At 35.8% G+C, this 21,462-nt stretch overlaps 1 protein-coding gene across 1 annotated transcript in view; it reads right to left on the minus strand.

Annotated features, from left to right (window-relative positions):
- Positions 1-21,462, minus strand: part of LOC113238078 (AF4/FMR2 family member 4-like) — a 147,653-nt gene that overhangs the window by 21,564 nt on the left and 104,627 nt on the right. The window lies entirely within an intron of this gene.

Consider the following 21,462-nt stretch of genomic DNA (forward strand, 5'->3'; position numbering starts at 1 on the left):
TTATGCAATTTTGAAACTAGTATACTAAACGTCTTTTAAATAAGTCCTTGTTGGGAATTTGGATTTGCAAAACCGAAAGAAAAATCTTTTTCTTCGATGATAACACTATTTTTGTATTCTAGCCCTTTAGGACAAAAATGCTAGGTGACTCGAATTATGTGTCCGGCATTATATCTCAGTATTCATTATTTATTTATTAGCAAACGTGTAAGTACATTATGTTAGAGCGTAGGTAAAAAACAGAAAACAAGCAAAGTTACAGATAAATATTTAGTTATTGATCAAATGCAACTAAATACGTTCAAATTTTAATTATTCCATTATTACAATATAAATTGCGCTCAACTTTAAAATGTATCTAAATTATAAATGTAAATTGCTACGCACTAACAAGATATGACAAACATGTACCTACTACAGTCCTAAGTTTATTAATCTGTACCATCCACGTGAAAATGAAAAAATAAACAAATATAAAAGAATAAATTAAAAAGTAAGCAATAAAAATATTAAACTAACCAGTCTTAATAAAATAATGACCTTTTACATTATACTAATTAATATAAATCGTGGAAACTACAGAGAGGTCACGTTCTTTGTTATTGTGGTTATGTTTATATAGATTTCCTTATGTTTTTTTCTTCATAGGTATAATAATTCATTAAGAAGTTTACAAAAAGTCGAATCCGAAAACGGATTTCATGTCACTAACAGATAGATATAATTGTCAATTACATTGTATAACAATAAATTGGTCCAAGGAACTGATATCAGAACTGTAGGTAGGAAAGCCAGTATTTTCCTGGCAAGCCGTTCAACTCGAAATTTAGCCTGACATTCAGAGTGGAATGTCAAAGCCTATATTTGGAAACCCATTTGCTATATTTCAATTTCCGAAATCCATTAATGGTTTTTGAAAATATATTGGTTATGACATTTCGCTTTTAAGTTATAGGATTAAGGGGACAGGTCACCACCCCAAAAAGGGAGCAAAAGCATAACGCTTTTTCTTAACAGTGTTCCTAGATGGTCACATTTATTACATTTTTCATAACTTTTGATCCTCTAGCGTGATATGTAACTTTTGTTTTTGAGACATTTTAAATTCCACTATATTTTACACGTTTAACGTTCAGACATTTTAAATTCCACTATATTTGTTACTTTAAATCCTAAGTAGTTTATGAATGCACTTAAAGTAGACAATAAAGTAACTCAGAGATAATGCAAACAAAACTCAACTGAACTCAATCAATTACGGTTGATTTTTCTTGAGCGCACTTACTTTTTATTTATAGGATATATTTAGGTATATCTTCTACATAGGAAATGAAACTATTTTTCCGGATTTAAATCGCGTATATTTGTTTTTTCAAACAAACCGACGTTTCGGGCCCGGTAAGGTTGGAAAAAACAAATATCCGCGATTTAAATCCGGAAAAATAGTTTCATTTCCTATGTGTAACAATCGCGAAAACCTAAGAACTCGATATATATCTTCTACAGTTATAATTTTTAATCAAAGCTGCCTGCTTATCGGTATTCTACAGGATATATCACGGAGAGTGCGATAGAATTGCAGAATTTAATTCCGCCTTCACCTTTTCATCATTAGGGGGCTAGACGTAGGCTGGGGTTCCAACCCTACGTTAAAAATATTCCAATGATTCGCATAAAGCGTGACACTTCCAGATTCATATGGCGAACGTTTACGGAGTGGAATTTTTTGTCTCCAGACATATTCCCTGAACGCTATAACTAAGGACTTTTTAAGGCAAGAGTGAAAAGGCAATATTTAAAGGTGCATGCTCCATCGTCGACTTCATCGTCACTTTCCATGAATTGGAGGTCAAATACGCACTTATTCTATCATAAAACAACGACCTCGTAATATATAACATTTGCAGCAAAAAGTTAATCATTATTATCATTGCATCATCAATGACGACCGGTGCGCGGTCGCCATTGAAGAACCCTTCTGCCCCAACGGCCATCGGTTTTCCTAGCTATGTGTGCCACTTCAGCTGAGCAATTCTTTGAGCTATGTCGGTTACGATAGTTCTCCTCCGGATTTCCTCATTTATGATTCCATCACGTAGAGAAATACCGAGCATCTCTCTCCATTGCCCGCTGAGTGACTTTGAACCTTCTTATGAGGGCAACACACACTGGTCAAAGACTTTCGTCTTGAGACACATACAATCATAATCATAATGGAAGGATTTTGTACGTTTGGTATTCTGCTACAAGTTAAGAATAGTGCCTCATCAGTGACTAGCCATCGAGCTACTAACCAACTGCCATTGCAATTTTTCGGTATTCTGCTCTTCGACGGCACGTCGATAACGTAGTCTACTTATTATGCCAAATAAAAAAATACATTTAATTGTAAGACTAATTTGCAGCTTATTAAAATATGAATAGTAATCTCCAGGTTAGGCAACATTGATCGAATGAATGAATGCTATCACAGCCATTCGACTAAAACTCAACAGCAGAATAAAATATATTGTCATAATTGCAATATAACCTCAGTGGAGTCTCAATGCAATTAAAATGACCAGTGATTTAAAAATAAATTGCAGAACTGGGGTCCAGATAACACTGGCAACACTGTTCTTTACAGAAAATTCGTAAACAAGTAATGGGGAATATTTAACGCAACTCAAAAGCTAGTAAGCATACGTGATACAATCGTGAGAAAGAAACACAGCGTTCGTATATGGTAATGTTTTCTACGTAGAGACCTGCACTTAGTTTGAATCTGTTATTACAATGCACTCACCAACTTAATAACACCGAATCGGATTGCGTAAAGTGGTTGATTGATACGTAAATGTGCAATATGCATGAGAAAAATGATGTTAACTGCCTTTTATGTTTATACTTTTAATTTATCCTAATTGTATATTAATAACGCCTTATGAAACAACACTCAATGCTAATTTTCACACAACTCGTACTGAAAGATTGTAAAGAGAGAGAAGAAATACTGGGTGAAGTAATATTTTCTTAAACTAATGCAGGTAGCAAAAATTATTGCAGTTTATATATCGCAGCAGTCATTCTTACGTCGGCTTAATTCGAAAACCTCCATTAATGTGAACTTTTGAGTAGGCACAAAAAACTGAATTACTGGAAATAATTGTACAACAACCTATGATTACAACTTTACTTTATAACTAAAAGTAGGTGTACAAATTATATTTTAAGCTTTAATTGCTCGATATTACGCTTGTAGAGTAAAACGGGATTTCGTCCAAAAACGGAGTTACGAGGTTTTCAAATTTAGCCGAGGTTATGTATCTTTTATGATAACAAGTGAAGGAACGAACACGTTGTGCGCCTGGCGGTAAGCGACACGCCTGTCCATAATAGTTGCAGTACCGCTCAGAACTTTAAATTGCAAAAACGTGAAGGGTACTGTCAGTGCGCACGTCACTCTGGACATAGGTTGACAAGTCTCATGTGCGTGTAATTTCACTATTTTTTATTGGATTTAAGATGATCACCATTGAATTAAAATAATAGGGGTTAAAGTATGAAATTGCCGATTTGTACTGAAAATCTAAATTGTTTATTTTTTAAATTTTTAACAAATTTATTTAATCAAAATAGTTGCCATTATTATCTATACATTGCTGCCATCTAATGGGAAGGTTATTAATGCCTTTGCGATAGAACTCCGACGATCTAGACTGCACAAACTGTGTGAAAGCATTTTGTACTGCCTCCTGGGAAGAAAACTTCTTGTCACGTAGATAATTGTCCAAATCACGAAATGGTAGTCCGTTGGAGCAAGGTCTGGTGAATACGGAGGATGACGAATGGTTTCTAACTGCAGTTCCTGAAGGGTCAAAATGGTTTCTCGTGCTGTGTGAGGTCTCGCGTTGTCGTGGAGCAATAATGGTGAAGATCGATTCATGAGTCGGGGCTGTTTTACTGCTAGTTTTGTCAACATGGTTCGGAGTTCGGCACAATAGACATCTGCCGTTATTGCTTGACCAGATCGGAGAAAACTATAGTGAATAACACCATGCTGAGACCACCAAACAGTTACCATTACCTTTTTATTGGTAAGTTTTGCTTTAGGACACTGTTGTGGCATTTGACCTGGGGTCAGCCATTGCATTTTTCTTTTCCGGTTATCATAAAGAATCCACTTTTCATCACATGTTACAATTCGATCCAATATTCCTTCATTTCTGTACCGGTTCAACAAGGCAACACAAGTTTCAACACGCGTTTCTTTCTGCAGATCAGTCAAATCATGAGGCACCCATTTTTCGTATTTTTTTATTTTATTGATTTGACGCAAGTGAGTCAATATTGTGGGTAAGGTAACGTTAAACCATGCCGCTAATTCCTGGGTAGTTTGACTAGGATCGGCTTCCACTATCTCTCTTAATTCATCGTTATTCACCTGTGTGGGCGGTCTTCCTCGTGACTCGTTCTTTAAGTCGAAATTTCCATCACGAAAGCGTTTAAACCAAAATCGCACGGTGCGTTCATTAGTAGACCCCTCTCCAAACGCAGCATTGATATTGCGGGCTGTTTCTGCCGCGTTAGTTCCGCGTCGGAACTCGTATTCAAAAATCACTCGAATTTTCGCAGTATCCATCTTTCTTGTCTAAATTGAATAACAAAAACAATTGAAAGTCGATATTCAAATGTTACAAATTTAAAAAAAAAATCACAGAAACCATTTGAAAAAAGTTTCATTCGAAAACCTCAAACCATAAAGATTCTATGAAAATTCAAAGAACCTATTGCAATAAAACGGCAATTTCATACTTTAACCCCTAATATTTCCGGTCACAGATCTAAATTGAAAACTTGAGCTTCGTCACGACATGAAGAATTGTATTATTTTATTCTAGTTTCAAACTTCATGCATATCGGTTGAGGAAGAGAGAGTAATTTCGTTCGTAGGTTGTGCAATTAGAGCGGATGCCAAGAAAACTTCGTTGGCTTTCTCGGCATACCTACTTATAACATCAAACAACTTTTCCAAAAAGGTATTTCAATTTGTTTAAAGAATTTGATCGGTTCAAGGAACCAATTTTATTTCCACAAATTTTAAGCGCTTAAATTTTAGCAAAGATTGCTACGATCAAAACGATCGACAACTAAAGCATGGTAGGATCTTTTTGCTACACCCTGTATACAATTCACAACGTTATAATACGTACTTAATTAACATTTAAGTATATGCACCAATACTACAACTTGATCTAGTACAGCGTCCAAATTTACATACGAACATCGCTATACTGTATAAGTAAGGCAACATGGATTGTCCAACAAAATTTGAATTTCCAAGTTGTTCTGGTGACCGTGGGAACTTCACAGCCAAGGTTAATTAACTCGAAATACGGTTTGTAGTATGGTAGTAGGAGATTCGATATGCGCAGTACCCGTTCATTAGTAGACGATTGGTCGGAGCTCGTGTTATTTCATTTTAAACTCAATGAATGGTAACTACATTACATATTAGACAATATTACATACGTCGCTCTGATCGCAGAGTAAGAAACTAAAGTACTTGTGTTCTGGAAATTTTAAACAACGGCAGTACCACAAACACATTGAGTGAAGACATTAGCGGGCTTTACACAGACACCCTATTGCGCGTGATACAGCAATCGTGCGCGATTGAACGCGCGTGTAAAGACGTTGGAAGGAAAACGGAACGACCGCGCAATTGCGCTCGTCAGTCGCGTGGGCAATTGCGCACTACAACACGCGCTAGTTTCACGTGGTCCATCCTGCGCTATTAGCTTTTATGCTCGTTCCGTTGTAACAATAATCTCAGTACAAAGTACTAAAAAAACCGACCTCAAAAGTTCGTGGAATTACATTTATTTGCCAAGTTTTATTGAAATCGCTTACCGGAAAGTACTTTCGAACAAAAAAGAATCAAAATCGCTTCACAAATACCGGAGATATCGCGTAACAAACATACAAAAAAAACATGCAGACAAATTGAGAACCTCATCCTTTTTTTAAAGTCAAAGTCGGTTAAAAATGAACACGTGCGATCGCGCGCGAAAAGAACGTTATTTAAAAAAAATTGAAACAGGTAAATGCGTACGATTGCGCGTGCAGGCTTTCCCGCGCGCAATCCAGTACGCTCCTGATTATGCGCGATAGAGTGACCATGTATAGGGGGCTATTATAGAAAAGTTGATTTTTTCTACACTGACTCAGCCTCAATGAAAACGCGTGCAAGCCACTCGGCCTCAGAGGTCTTCAAAACTAACTAGGTATTAGCATTTAACCCATGCGATAATAATAATAAAATGTCAGATAATCATACCACATCCCCACCCGGCACAGCCAGGCCAATTTAGAAACTTAATATCGAACCCGGGACCTTATCATACAGCGCCCACAGTCCAAAACGTTAAACCATCGAAATTATGAAAATTTAATTCTATGTTAAGAATAGTAACACTTATTAAAAATAGTGATAAACATGACATTAATACGAGACATAAAAATAAACTAGCTGTTCTTGACAGTCATCTTCACAAAGTAATAAATTCAATTTAAGGGGTTATGTACAAAATTATAGTGGGTTTAAACTATAGTGCCGGTTTTACTAATAAATTTTACAAATATGTTATAACACTAAGTGACAGGATGTACAAGTTGTGCGCCTGGTGGTTAAGTCTACGCCTGTCCATAGCAGCTGCAGTGGCTCTTCCACTGCGCTCGTCTCGCCCGGAGCCAAAAGTTGACAAGTCACATGTAATTTCATCAGCACTCTTATCCTTCAAAGTCGGGACGTAATAATGCTTACATTACTGTTTGCCGGCAGAAATAGGTAAGGTGGCAGTAACTACTTCACAAGGAGATCTATATGTTCTCGTTACGTTTTACAACAGTTCAGATGTTACTGTAATGTGATTATATATAATTGTTTTGAAATTAAGTTAAAAATACGAAATTATTAACAACGGCTTGTCAAAATACACATTAAACAATAGTATCATTCCATCAGCATTTTTACGAAAGAAAATCTTTTAGATCGATACCAATGGTACGTGGCACACAACCGCGAGAAAGTGCCGCATGTTTACTTAGGTGTAGAAGAATAACGTAAACATTTCGTAAAATTTAGTTGCGAGTTCGGTTCCCGGCCGATGCCCTGCCTCTCGCTCATAAATATGAATAAAGAAGTGCTCGGCAGATGAGAAAAAAGTCATCCATTAACCAACGATGTGCGCGTAGGCATATTTGCATAAGACAAACAAATCATTTTCGGACGATACCCAAGTCGTTGTGTAAATAAATTTCTTAAGAGCTTTTGCTTTCTTGTATTTTAAAAGTAATAAAAACAATAGAAAAAGAAAATGGTGCCAACAATTTTGATTGGAATTAAAGATATTCGAAAATTCATATTTAACAACTTCAATAGCGGAGAAAGCAATTAATTACCTCATTCAATCCAACAATGAACGCTAGTCAATATTTGAAATAAATGTTTCGAAATGGTAAGCCCAAGGGCTCGTTAATCGTTTATGTCTAGACGGAGAGACAATGAACCCAGATTCGTTTTGTCTGTGGTCTTGTTGAAAAAGGGCCACAGTTGTGTCTCTACGACCCCGGGTCACTGACCTGGGGCATAATCGGTCAACACTGGGTGTACTTGTTCTTATTCAGGTAACTCTTTTGACTATGATGCCTATTGCAGTTAGTATAGGGCATAATGGAAGCGCTATACGAAAGTTTGTTTTTCGGAATAATAAATCATCCATAGAATAGTACAAGTTTACTTATCGAGTTCTTATGTGTTTGCGATTGCTTAGTACACATAGAAAATGAAACTTTATTCTGTTTTCAAATATAAATCACGTATATTTTTTTCTCACTTTTTGTTAATAAAAAAAAACCCACATAGGAAATTCAATTTTTTAATTTAGTTTTTTTATAAACAAATATACGCGATTTAAATTCGGGAAAATAGTTTCATTTGCTATGTGTAACAATCGCAAAAACCTAAGAACTCGATAAAAAAACCGACCTGAAAAGTTCGTGGAATTACATCTATTTGTCAAGTTTTATTGAAATCGGTTACCGGAAAGTGCGCGAAACCCGATTCATCCCCTGCTTTGCCACCCTTACAGGTGGAATATTTTCTTCGGTCTTGGTGGGACCACAATTGAGGTATCCTCTTTTCAACAAGAAAAACAATCATCAAAATCGGTTCAAAAATCCGAAGTTATCGCGTACCATACATACAAAAAAAACATGCAGTCGAATTGATAACCTCCTTTTTTAAAGTCGGTTAATAAATAAATATAAAAAACGAGAACACCATATACGTTGCTCTGATCCCAAAAGTAAGTTGGTAAAGCACTTATGTTATGGAAATCGGAAACAACAACGGTACCACACAAAGACCCAGACAAGAAACAATACAGAAAAATAAGGTCCGTGAGGTCCGTTGGTTCGTTCCGTGGCTTAATTGGTATAGCGTTTGGCACGGTATGCAAGAAGACGTCGGTTCGAATCCGACCGGATCGAAGGAATTTTCTGAGTGTTCGATCTTTGTATTAATAATAATAACAAACTAGTGGAGTAATTTCACAAAAAATAATTGAATATCAATTCAATAAAAATTTAATTAATACAGAAAAATAAGTTTTTCTACATTGACCCGGCCGGGGATCGAACCCGGGAGCTCAGTAAGGCTAGCACAAGGCTCGACTTGCGCGAGAGCAACATAAAGCGCGAGATCTCTATGCGAAAAAAGTTCTGAGAAAACTGCAACTGTTATGGACAGGAGTGTCGCTCGCCAACAGACGCACGACTTAATGGGACCACTTGGTATCAGAACGAAAAAATAAATTAATGATTTTATGGAGTACAGTCGATGCCTTACGATACCCGCCTCTTAATTATCTATTTATTTTGAGTAGATCACTGTGAAAAAAAGTGTTTTAACAAACTTAACCTTTACCTTGTAAGCCGTAAAATTCATTTAGTATGTCTTCCTTATTGCGTCATTATTTTAGTATTTTAGTAGCAGTAGAGGTCCTTGCGAAACAGTTTGTCCAGGGAAATACTTGCCACCACCTTACCTATTTCTATTGTGTTCCGGTTTGGAAGGGTAAGGGTGCTGGTGAAATTACAGGCACATGGGACTTGTCAACTAATGTCTCAGGGTAATGGGCGCAGTAACAGTGCTCCTAATATTTTTGCAATTTAAAGCTCTGAGTGGCACTGCAACTTTTATTGCCAGGCGTGTAGCTTACCACCAGGCGCACGACTTGTTCGCCCCATCACTTAGCATTATAAAAAAAGACCATAAGTGAATGACATTTTAAGCCAATTGTACGATAGCGAAAGATGTCTCTCAGAAATTATGTCACAGGGGGTCAGGCGCAGTGGCAGCGTCGCTCAGGTCTTTACGATTTAAAGCTCAGAGTGACACTGCAACTTTTATTGACAGGCGTGTCGCTTACCACCAGGCACAAGACGTGTTCGTCGCGTCACTTGATATTGTAATTAAAAAATAATAATAAGAAACCAAAAGGTCGGCTAGAGGGTCAGGTACCTTAGGACAACGGCTGTACGCTGTTTTGTAACGGAATTTCTTTTAAATTTTAAAATTGTTTTATACATAACTCACTGAGTTTATAACGAGCTACACGCCAGGATGTAAAGTGGTAAATATGGCATTTACGGTAGAAGAGGGACTACGTAACTACGATGAACGAACTAATGAATGAAAACGTAATTACCGCCCGTCAAAGCTTCCGACACATTGTAGCTGCCACGGCACATATTGGGACATCGTACTAACAAGTTGATGAACCCTTTGTATCGAATTAAGAGCAAATAGGCCAAATCAACTAACTATTATTTATTGACGTCCACGTACACTAGCGGCCAATAGTTTACGTTTATTTGCTATTATAATACGTGACTCATAGAGGAAATAAACTACGTACGGTTTGCGTTTTCTTCACTGTACCATCCGTTTTATAGGTATTATAATTATTATGAAATATTTAATTAATTTATAATAATTCAATGTTCTTGATAGCGTTTCTTTTTTTACCAACTTCAAAAAAGGAGGAGGTTCTCATTCAACTGTATTTTTTGTGTGTGTGTTATACGATTACTCGATTACGAATTTATTTATGAACCGATTCTGATGATTCTTTTCTTTGTTGGACAGATGGTACCTCAGTATTGGTATCATTTGGAGGATATTCTATTCCGAGTAGAAAATATTAAAACCAATTTGAATAAAACTTAGCAAATAGATGTAATTTCATGAACTTTTGAGGTCGTTTTTTTATAAAAAAGTGGTAATTATTTTTATTAGTACCTTTAACTTGTTACGCACGTAAATCCGTTATTGTAATTATTGAGTCTCGTATCTACGTCTGCAGGAAGACATTTCTTTTACAAATCAGCAGTAAGTAAATTTCTTTGTTTTCTCCTTTTAACTTAATGTAATTTGTGATTTTCTGTGCAATATATGATTAAATAAAATAAATATACGTCCTACAGACGAGCAATGTTACGTCGTCTAGTTGCGTTTGAAAGTGAATCATTCTCATTTATGTATGACTATTAAAAAGAGGTACAATAGCCAGTATATTTACTTGAACTTCGGGACGAAAGAGAATTTTAAAGAAATTAACATTCATACACTAGCTTCAAGGCAGAATAGTAATAAAACACCAAAAATAAAGGGCAAACAATCAAAACAAAATAATACAACTTATTTTATTAATTTTTTTGTGAAGTAACTCCACTAGTTTTGTTATGATTACGAATAAAAAGATCGAAAATAGAAAAATTTCGTCGACCCGGTGGGACTTAAACCCACGACCATGCTGCACCGTAGCTCAGTTGGTAAGAGCAATGCTACGTTGCAGTATGGACGTGGATTCAAGTCCCACCGGGTTGACGAAATGTTTATGTGTGTTCGATCTTTATAATCATAATCATAATAAAACTTTCCTTTGAATACACTAAACTAACTGCTAGTTAGACATCAAAAATATAAAACAGATAAATGCAGTATTTCTAAGGGAGATATTATACGCTCTATGTGTATGCGTCCTTGAACTCAAACTCAAGCAATCTTTATTTCAAATTCTCACATTGAATACACTCTACTACTATTAATTCGTAATGCACATTCCCCTGAGAAAAATGAGACACGCTAGGGATTGCTCTTTGTAAATTAACATTTGTATAAATTTATATAATAAATGGTTTAAACGGTTCAAATATATAATTCTTTATTGCACAAAGACACATAAAACACACGTTACAAAGGACATATACAAAGGTGTGCTTATCTCTAGAAGAGATCTCTTCCAGCCAACCCTAGCCGTGGTATAACAGTGCAGTCTTCGGGACTAATTATTGTAGAATAAAACTAAAATTTTAATGTGAATAAATTCATAAATGATGGTAATATACATATGACATACATACAGATCTACATGAACTTTATATACATAAATAAATACATAAGCAGAATATACATTATAATAACAAATTACTAGTTTATATATAAGTTGCCGATAAACTATCTAATGCGTTCGACAGGTTAACCATTTACAAACCCAAGATATCTTATTATACATAGAAGCGTATACATTTTCGTTTAAATGAATTTGTGACTTTATGATGACGCACAGTACTCAATACTGTATTGCATTCTCAAAAGTTTACAATGTAGCAGGTGGTCACGCTTAAATAAGAGCTTTGGGACCCCGTTGGGCACAGCGAGGGCAACATTTCAATTACCTATTGAATCAAGTTAACAACCATTTTAACAACAAATAAAATCTCTAACAACCATACAAGAAACAAACAACAATAACAATAACGCGCACACTCAACACAGCCCCGCGCTTCTGGGTGCCATGGACACACACATAGACAACCACAAACTACGCTCAAACTCACGAGAGAAATAAATTTAGGCCATACAAACATGTCTCCCGACACGGGAATCGAACCCGGGGACTTCTGCTTGGCAGATCAGCCTCCTTCTGCTTGGCAGTTCGTACACGCAGGCAGTTAAAACGACAGTTTATTTTATTATTTCTGCTACTATTTTTCATACAATTATAAAATAAAAATAAATAAAATTTTATTTATTTCAGAAATCATCCATAGCAATATTAGTAGTAAATTAGTAACAATTTGTCTTAAAATTAGGTTAGTAGGTAAATAATTATTTATGTATCAAAATCAAAAAGGAGAGCACAATATAATCATTCCGAAACATGTTAGTTCCGGAAATATACATGTCCGCCTAAACCCCTTTGAGTAGTTCCATCCAATATTCGTGGATGGGACCTTCACCCCTACCCGCAATCATCTTCAGGACGTTGTTAGTGCTGCAGCGCAATCTGCGTCTCGGGGAGATCGCCTTTTTAAGCAAGTGTAAGGAATGTTACTTTGTTTTAAATTCTCTAACTCCTGACAGATATTTCTTTTGGGGGTTCATAAAACTATAACTTTAGAACACAATACCGTCTGTTCGGACCAATAACTCCTTTTCAAAACACTCAAGCATTGTTTCCTCACAAAATGTTTATCAACAAAAAAGCGCGACTTAAAGTTAAGACTTGACGCAAGGGGTTGAAATAAGTCTTTTATTAGAAAATTCTTTGTTCCTTGTAAACAATCACTTCACAACTTTTATAATTGTTTTTGTGTTATGTATTTTTATAAACACGCTGGTACAGTCATCATTAATAATAAAATAAATTATTTCAGCAAAACTGCAAAAAACGAGAATGTTTTTGTTATTGTCATTGCTTTGGCGACGCTACGTATTGGGCAAGCGAGGGCTGAAGTTAGACGAAGTGGGAGAGGAGTAGACTTCCAGTTAATGATACTTTGTAATAATATAAACTTATTACATTGTAAACTTAAATAACTTTCTTTTATGGAACTTTAGTTTTTGCGACAACGATCTCATACCCTCGGCGTAATAAGGACACATCTGCAAAATCACATAATTTCAGGAGAAAAGTTTAGAGATTCTACGAATGAAATTAGTCAATAGCTTTTATGCTTAAATAGGAGAGTTAGAAAATTTCACATGTACATATTTAAATGTTTAACCGACTTCGAAAAGGGAGAGGTTCTCAATTCGATTGTATTTTTTTGTGTGTGCGCGTTACGCAATTACTCCGGCATTTGGATTTCTTTTTTGTTGAGAGGGTACCGCAGTATTGGTGCCATTTAAATTTAAAGAAAATATTCCACATCTAAGGGTGGTAAACTACGAGATGAATCCTGTTTCGCGCACTTCTCGGTAACCGTCTCCAGAGTATTTCTCGTTAATCTGGGTTTGTTAAAGAGTTAATTTTATTTAAAAAAAGGTAGATAGATATACGCAGATTTAACTATTCAAAAATGACAAGAACAAGTGACATATATTACAGGACAAGGACGATACTATATTTGATATTTAGTAAATTTGAAACAAATCAAGAATAGTGAACGCATAACCTTATAAATCACCATAAGTAACGTTAAGGCGCCTGCGTCGTCCTAATGCTAATTAATATTTATGATACCCAAAGACAATACAGCAATAAATTAAGATGCGATCGGCGCGTGCGCGTAAAATGTTAAAAAGCGCACGTCGCTTGGTAAGTTCGATGCAAATGCAAAATCTTAAAACGTTATAACATTCTTAAGACTCCTAACAACCGTTTCTTGATAAAAATACGCCACATATGCTTGCTTTCCACTAATGATTAAATCGAAATAAGAACGATCGCTATTTGCTGTGAATGTTTTAGCCTCTGCTCTGGTCAAAAGGTTTATGTTTTAGTCACAAAGATGTTGTGTGAAGCGGTTTCGGATTAATTAACAATATATAAGCCGTTTAGTATATAGAAGTCCGTAAGCACAGCAATGGGATATTTAATGGGTGAGAATGGATATTTTACAGTTAAAGACATAAAAAATCATAAATCCGAGAATGACCGATTTCTGTATCAGTAATCGGTCATACTCGGCCTACTATTCATTACCTAATTTCCGTGACAATTTTAATTCTTTAAGTATTCGATTTTTTTATCGTGCAATATTATTTAATATTCCAGTACTGTATCGTGAAATATTATTTATAATTACACGATAATATACTTGAATATTTAAATAATAAAAATTGCCACGGAAATTAGGTAGTGAACAGTCCGAGAATGACTGAAATACATCATACAATCTCTCATATTGTATTGTAGAGATTACAAATATTCTATAGTCAATAACAGCAAGTTTATTCTTCAGGGTACCTACCACGAGTTTACTGTGACAGACATCAAGTGACAATATCAAATATTTGTATACCAAATGGATAATTTTCAAGTTAGTTTTCTCTACCTAATTTCGGTGGCAATTTTTATTATTTAAATATCAAGAATATTTTCATGAAACATTATTTAATATTCGAGTGTAGTAACCCCAAATATTATTTAATATTTCACGATAAAAACTCAAATACTTAAATAATACAAATTGCCACCAAAACTAGGTAGTGAAAACTAACCTGAAAATGAGTCAAATGATACTTTTTCTTGCGGCCGCTAGGGGCGTTCTACGATGTGCCATACAAAACTGTTACCTGGTCGCTCGCGACAACTGGTAGAGACAGTACTCGATGAACTCATAGTAGAGGCACAGATCCGAATTGAATGACGTTTGTCTCACCTATCCTTATTGACTCACTTTTGACGGTGATTCAGAATCATCTAATTTTAAATTAGCATGTAACGTCACTGTGACGTCATCGTAATTATTATCATTACTGTATTAAGTCAACCTAATATTGTAAATGCGCAAGTAACTCTGTTACGTTTTCACGCCTAAACCGCTGGACAAAATTTGATTAATTTTGGTGTTTTTGTCACAAAAATAAATTTAAAAAGGGATGAAAGTTTGTATGAAGAACCAATAAAACTTTAACTGCCTCCGTAGACGAACGGTTACCGCCACGCAGAAGTCTCGGGTTCGATACCCGTGCTGGGAGAAATATTTGTATGGTCAACATGTTTTTAAGTATCTCGTGAATTTGGGTATAATTTGTGGTTGTCTATGTGTGTGTCCATAGCACCCGCGATACAGGGTTTCCCTAGTACGGGGATACGAGTGTGCGCTTGTATGGAAAAAAATCTATAAAAATTAGTATAGTACTACTCGAAGTACTTAGATAATCTACGCAGAAGAAGTCGCGGGCAGCTGGTTACAAATAAAATATGTTTTCTGTACGCAAGGACTCTTATTATCAGATGAATACGTACCATAAACGAGCTCGTTCCCAATCAATATATCACCACATTCTATTAGCTCTTGCAGGAGTGTTAATCGGTTTTGATAGCCGAAATTCGATGTCAATAATCCCAACATTGTCACATTTTTACCTGTCTCACTTACAATTTTCTTTATATTCACTGCACTAGTTCAAACAGATGTCACTTTCATTGTCCATAAAACTATTCACGCTTATAAGTACCAAACACTTGTAAACTATAAGAATAAAGATTAATATAATTTAAAACATCAATTACTTTTGTTTTAAAACGGTTTGTACAACGCACATGTTCCGTTTTTGGCGCGAATAAGGACAGATGCGCCCGCGTCACGAGACACGAGTGCGTCTTCCGAAAGCTATTACAGACAGACAGGTGGTGACAAGAAGTCCCTACTTCCCCTCTATTCGGTGCACCCGACCAGTTGCGCAACTAATCGATCGAATTGTTTAGAATAGGGGGACGGCTGGAATTCGAATCTTCGACATGTTTGTAATTGCGTTAACATCTCATTACATTCTTGGTTCTAAATAAATTTTAGATTTTTGGTTATTACACGTAATGGGTACATCATTATCAACGATAACCATACGAAATACAGTCTCGTATTACTATTAATTGATTGAACAGTGAATGAATCGATTTTTTTAATTATCTATTTTGCATTCTAAAATCTTAATAGTACCAGTGGAAAATGGGCAGGTATTTCAAAAAGGTGAGCTGGTATATACACGGTACTGCCTAATACACTGTTTGTTTACTGTTTTCTCCGTACCTAAAATTAAAAATAGTACTAATTAGTCCATAATTTCAAAGTTTTTTACAGCTTCGTTCACCCCAAAAGTCATAAAAACCGGGTAATGAAAAATTGAACATATACAGGCGGTTCACGCGCATGAATATATTCGAAGACAATTGAATTTATAGTCTGTGGGAATGGCCCATTGAATTCGTCGTAAATGCTTGCAATGTACAGTGAACCACAGGTGTATACAAACTTGTGTTAAATGCAGTATTTGGTAAGGTGGATTTGAATCTTGCTAGAGTGTAGTAGGGCTCGATTTAGCTTATAAAAGCTGTAGTAGTGTATTTCCTGCAAGCGTTTGCACTTGTGTACGTGAGCGGGGGAACGCCGCAGCCATTATTATTACTCGAGGGTAGAATCGGGGTTTGATTCGCACATCACCAATGCTTGTTTGTAGTTCATCGATTTCGTAGAGACGCTTGCACCAGACGCGGGGAATAAAACAAACGTTTAGAGACACACAACATTGGTATCGATTTGCCGTCTTTAAAGTTTTAGTGTACACTTGGGGAATAAAGATTGGAGGCTAAGTATTCCGGCGGTGTTTTGTTTTTATTTCAACGCGGTTCTCTACGCACGTGGTGCGGGGTACGTCGCGACGCATCGACACACGCGGGTGTACTGACCGCGCGCCTTTCGGATGAGACACGAGCTTCAAATGCACTATTGCACCGCTAGAATTATGTGGACATGGACATTAATTAATTGATTAATGACATTATTAATACAAATGGTTGTTAATGGTATTTAACACTATGTTATGTGACATAAGCGGTTTAGCCCAGGTTAACCCAGTGGAATAACGGTTTTGAATCTCCGTGGCGGCATTAGTAGCAATAGAGCTCTTGTGAAAGAGTTCGTCCAGGGAAATACTGCCACCTTACCTACTTCTGCCGCCAAACAGTGAGCATTACTGCGTTCCTGCTTAGAAGGGTAAGAGTGCTGTAAATTACAGGCACGTGAGACTTATCAACCAGACCCTTCAGATCTAGTATTGCAACTGTTATGGACAGGCGTGTCGCTTACCACCCCAGGCGGACGACTGTTCGCCTCGTCGTCTTAGTAAACTAAAAAAAAAAATATAGACGATAGTTGGAAAATGGCATAATGCTATTTAGCACAATGTAATGTGACGTAAGCGGTGGTAGTCCAGTGGGACAACGGTTTCAATTGAGAAGTATAGTCAACAGCGCATCAATATACTGTTTTATTCGAATATCGCCTCCTGAACAATGGAACAAGATTCGTCAATGCGTTGATTGATGTACTGTCGTCCGTACCTAAGACTTTTATTTCTAAGTTACATATGTACCTACGTCTGGGAATGTTTAGTAGCGACATCATGCTGTAAACAAAAAGTGATGAAAAAAGATCTTCGTAGATGGTTCATAATCTTTGAAGTCTCCGATCCCCATTAGACCAGCTTAGTGAACTATGGCCTAGATTAAATTTTATTGAATGCCAGGTTGTTTCATCACCATAATATTCAGTTATTCGAAGTTATTTGCTATGTACATAGTTGGTAATAATTTTAGCGAGTAGTCAATTTCTTCTTTTTTTAATTATGGGATTTAATGTTAGAATTTTGAATTGGATATGAATTTGTACACTATCGCATTGGTTACCATTATATAATGGTAGATGTAAAGTTTTAAATAAATAAATATTTTAATTATTTAAATTATATTTTGTGATATTACTCCACTAGTATGTTGTGATTATTAGACAAAGAGAAACGAACACTTAGAAAAAGTTCATTTCGATTCAAACCAACGTAGGCTATGCCAACTAAGCCACGGAACGAACCAACGTACCTCAGGAATTCTGCCGTGTGTTTGTTGCAGATCTTTGTTTTGCGTTTTAACGACTTTTTTCCCGTAACGCCATCTATGAGAAATCTATGAAAGTTTTTTTCCTTGTTTATTCAGTTAATTCGTGAAATCCGTTGGTTCGTTCCGTGGCTTAGTTGGCATAGCGTCTGGCACGATTTGCTGGGAGACGTTGGTTCGAATCCAACCGGATCGGAGTGGTTTTTTTCAACGTGTTCGATCTTTGTTTAACACTTATGGCCTAGATCTTAAAATGGGTTCATGCAAACATGAGAAGAAAATACCGAACTAGCCATATAAGTTCTCTTAAAGAAATGTTATGTTCTTTCTATGTTTTCTTTTAATTACAGCGCCGTAACAGGGTTATGTTGGTACTATTTAAATTTTAAGATGGTTGCTGTCCTCCTTGTCATAACTAAAATAATCGACATTTTGAGCAAAATAGGCTTATTAACATATCTGGTGCGAAACAAGATCTACAACCCCTTTACAAGTGGTTCTTTTGTTTCAGTTTTTATTATGATTATTAATATAAAGATCGGAACACATGGAAAAATTTTCTTCAACCGGATGGGAGTTGGACTTGCAAATCGTACCTTCGGCTTCGCTGTAATAATGTTAGTGCTGCAAAATTACAATTTCTCAGGAGAAAGATTTAAACACTCTATGAACGAAATTACTCGATAACTTTCATGCTTAAATAAGAGAGAAGAAGAAGAGAAGTACAAAGAGCAAATAATATTGCATACATGAACAAACAAAAAAAGATGATATTTACGAATAACTTTCAAATGCTACAACACTAGAAGTACACAGGAACTAATACGGCAGATGCAACGTGAGCAACACAAATATATCACAAGGGAATAAACGTTAAACGCATTGGTGAGCTGTTCACCGCAAATGGACACGCTATTTTAGTCCCATTAAACATTCTCGCCATCCTGCTTATGCAACTTATATTCCATTAACTAATAGTATGGGGCATGTAGCTTTAGACCTTGTAAGTGTCCTACAAGGCAGTTGCCAATGGCAAAGGGTTATCTGGAGGCGGTGAACTTGACAACTTTTTGCAATAATGGCGCTAAAAATAAGGACAAGTAAGAACTGAAGTATACAAGGAATTTGTATACAAAATGATTTATTAAAATTTCTCAAAACTCATTAAGAATTAAAAAACCAAATGCTTTTTATTGGATACTAGAACAAAATATAGAGAATAAAAGACAGTAAAGAGGGTAAAAAGACAGTCGTGTCTGTAGGCTATCATGTGACAAGGTAAGCCTGAAAATAATAACACATACACTCAACATTATCCCCTCACTAGGGTTACCCTGTGCCAAGGACAACCGCAAATTACACCCAAACTCACAAGAGAAATAAATGTAGGCCATACAAATATTTCTCCCGGCCCGGGAATCGAACCTAGGACCTCTGCGTGGCAGTCCATCATGGTAACCGTTCGGCCACGGAGGCAGTGAATATAATAAAAGTCATAAACCTAATACTGATAAATGACAACAATACAATTTAAACAAATATAAAAAACAGAATTAATGTGTGTTAAATATGGTCTGTATATCGCGCTTGATGTAACAAAGTCACATTTGCAAAATTGCAACTATTCATAAGTTTAAAGATTCTACGAACGAAATTAGTCCATAACGATTTTGTGCTTAAATAGGAGATATGTAATTTCACATATACATGTAGTTCGTATCAGTTTTATAGGTTTCACATGACAAAAGAATGTTTGACGTATAATGGCTTTAAACATGGCCAAGGTTACGAATTGTAAGAATGTTTTACGTAGCTACCAGTGGCGAAGGATGGATTCTTTAATTAATCGGGTAATCGGGTATTAGTATCACTCCATTGTATTTTTTTAATAATATCAAGTGACGGAACGAACAAGTCGTGCGCCTGATGGTAAGCTACACGCCTGTTCGTAACAGTTGCAGTACCACTCAGAGCTTTAAGGGTCGTATTCCAGAACTCTACTCAATGCTCAAGTCAGGATTTGAGTATGATTCAAAGCACTCGAAATCATACTCAAGTCCCCATTAGGGTCGTATTTCCAGTGCTTGCGTTTCCAGTATAATCCTGACTTGAGCATTGAGTAGAGTTCTAGAATACGACCCTAAGTCACAAAGTTTTGAGGACCACTGTCACTGCTCGAGTCACCCTGAGACATAACTTGACAAGTCTCATGTGCTTGTAATTTCACCATATATACGTATGTGCGTATACGAATAGACGTTCACTGTGAAACAAAGGACATTTCATGTATAGGGTGTCAAAAGATTTTTCTGGCAATTTTCACAAATAATTAATATTCTTAACTCATTTTGCACTTTTGACAACCGGTGGCCCAACTGTGGAGGACACTGGATGAGGAGGTCAGCCGTGACCATTTTAGATCTGAGAAAAACTGTATATTGTTTATTATACTTATTAGTAGTTATATTATTCTTTAAAGTAAATAAATAGCAAAAAATGAGTTGCATAAAAAAATTAATACTTTTAATTCCAATAGATTTCTTAGCCACTTAAGATCCAGAATGGGAAAAGCGGTAAATGTCTTCCTACTCGTTCTTCTTAGGGAAGTCAGCACAGTGAACGAGCAGTAGCTTAAAAAACTACATTTTCAAGTGTAAATTTATTTTATCTGTGGAATAAACGATTATTTGACTTTAACTTTGACGTTTGTACATCGGAACATTAAAATGTAAATATAATCAAGTACAAGCGTCAGGTTTGAGAAAGCATACCCTCAGTTTTGTAAACAAAACGTATTTTTCTAAATACCCCACGGTCAAGTAGAAAATATAGCGCTAAAATTGAATGCGACATTTTCATTGTAATGTAGGTACGCAATATTGTTTGGATCTAAATGGCTTCACACATAAATAGAAGTAGTCGTTTTTAGAAAGAAGCCATATTCAAAAATGCTCATTAGAAGAAATCATCATAATAATCGAGTGAAAACTAAAGTATTTTTATAAGTAGACGTCGTTGGAAAGCATTATAGTGTAAGCTATCGATACGATAAGAAGCAGTCGTTTCAATAAAAGTAGTCATAATAAGTGAATGAAAATAAAAGTTATTATTTTAATATTAAAAGTTTAATATTATCTTAATACGAAGTTGTCACTAAAAGTGAGTGAAAAATTAGATTTATTATTATCATTATTATTATAAGGAGTCGTTTAAATCAGAAGTCATTTCGGACGCTTCGCCGCTACTGGTAGCCATAGCACCTTTGCTGAAGGCGTAATATTTAAAAAAACCTTTGTTTGGTGATAAGGTTCTGTGTCTAAGTGTGTATAAGTTCTTCACTCACTAATTTCGTTTCTTCACTTACCATAAATTTATTCTTAAATCGTAATCCGAGATAAACATGCAATCTATTATACATGAGACTCTAGGTAATAGATTCCATTACATTTTAGGATAATTTTTAGGTTGGTTTTCTCTGTCTAGTACTAGTGGTGATTTTTATTATTTAAGTATT

Source organism: Hyposmocoma kahamanoa, unplaced genomic scaffold (genome assembly GCF_003589595.1).
Source record: "Hyposmocoma kahamanoa isolate Upper Pololo Valley unplaced genomic scaffold, ASM358959v1 103, whole genome shotgun sequence".
Taxonomy (NCBI): Eukaryota; Metazoa; Arthropoda; class Insecta; order Lepidoptera; family Cosmopterigidae; genus Hyposmocoma; species Hyposmocoma kahamanoa.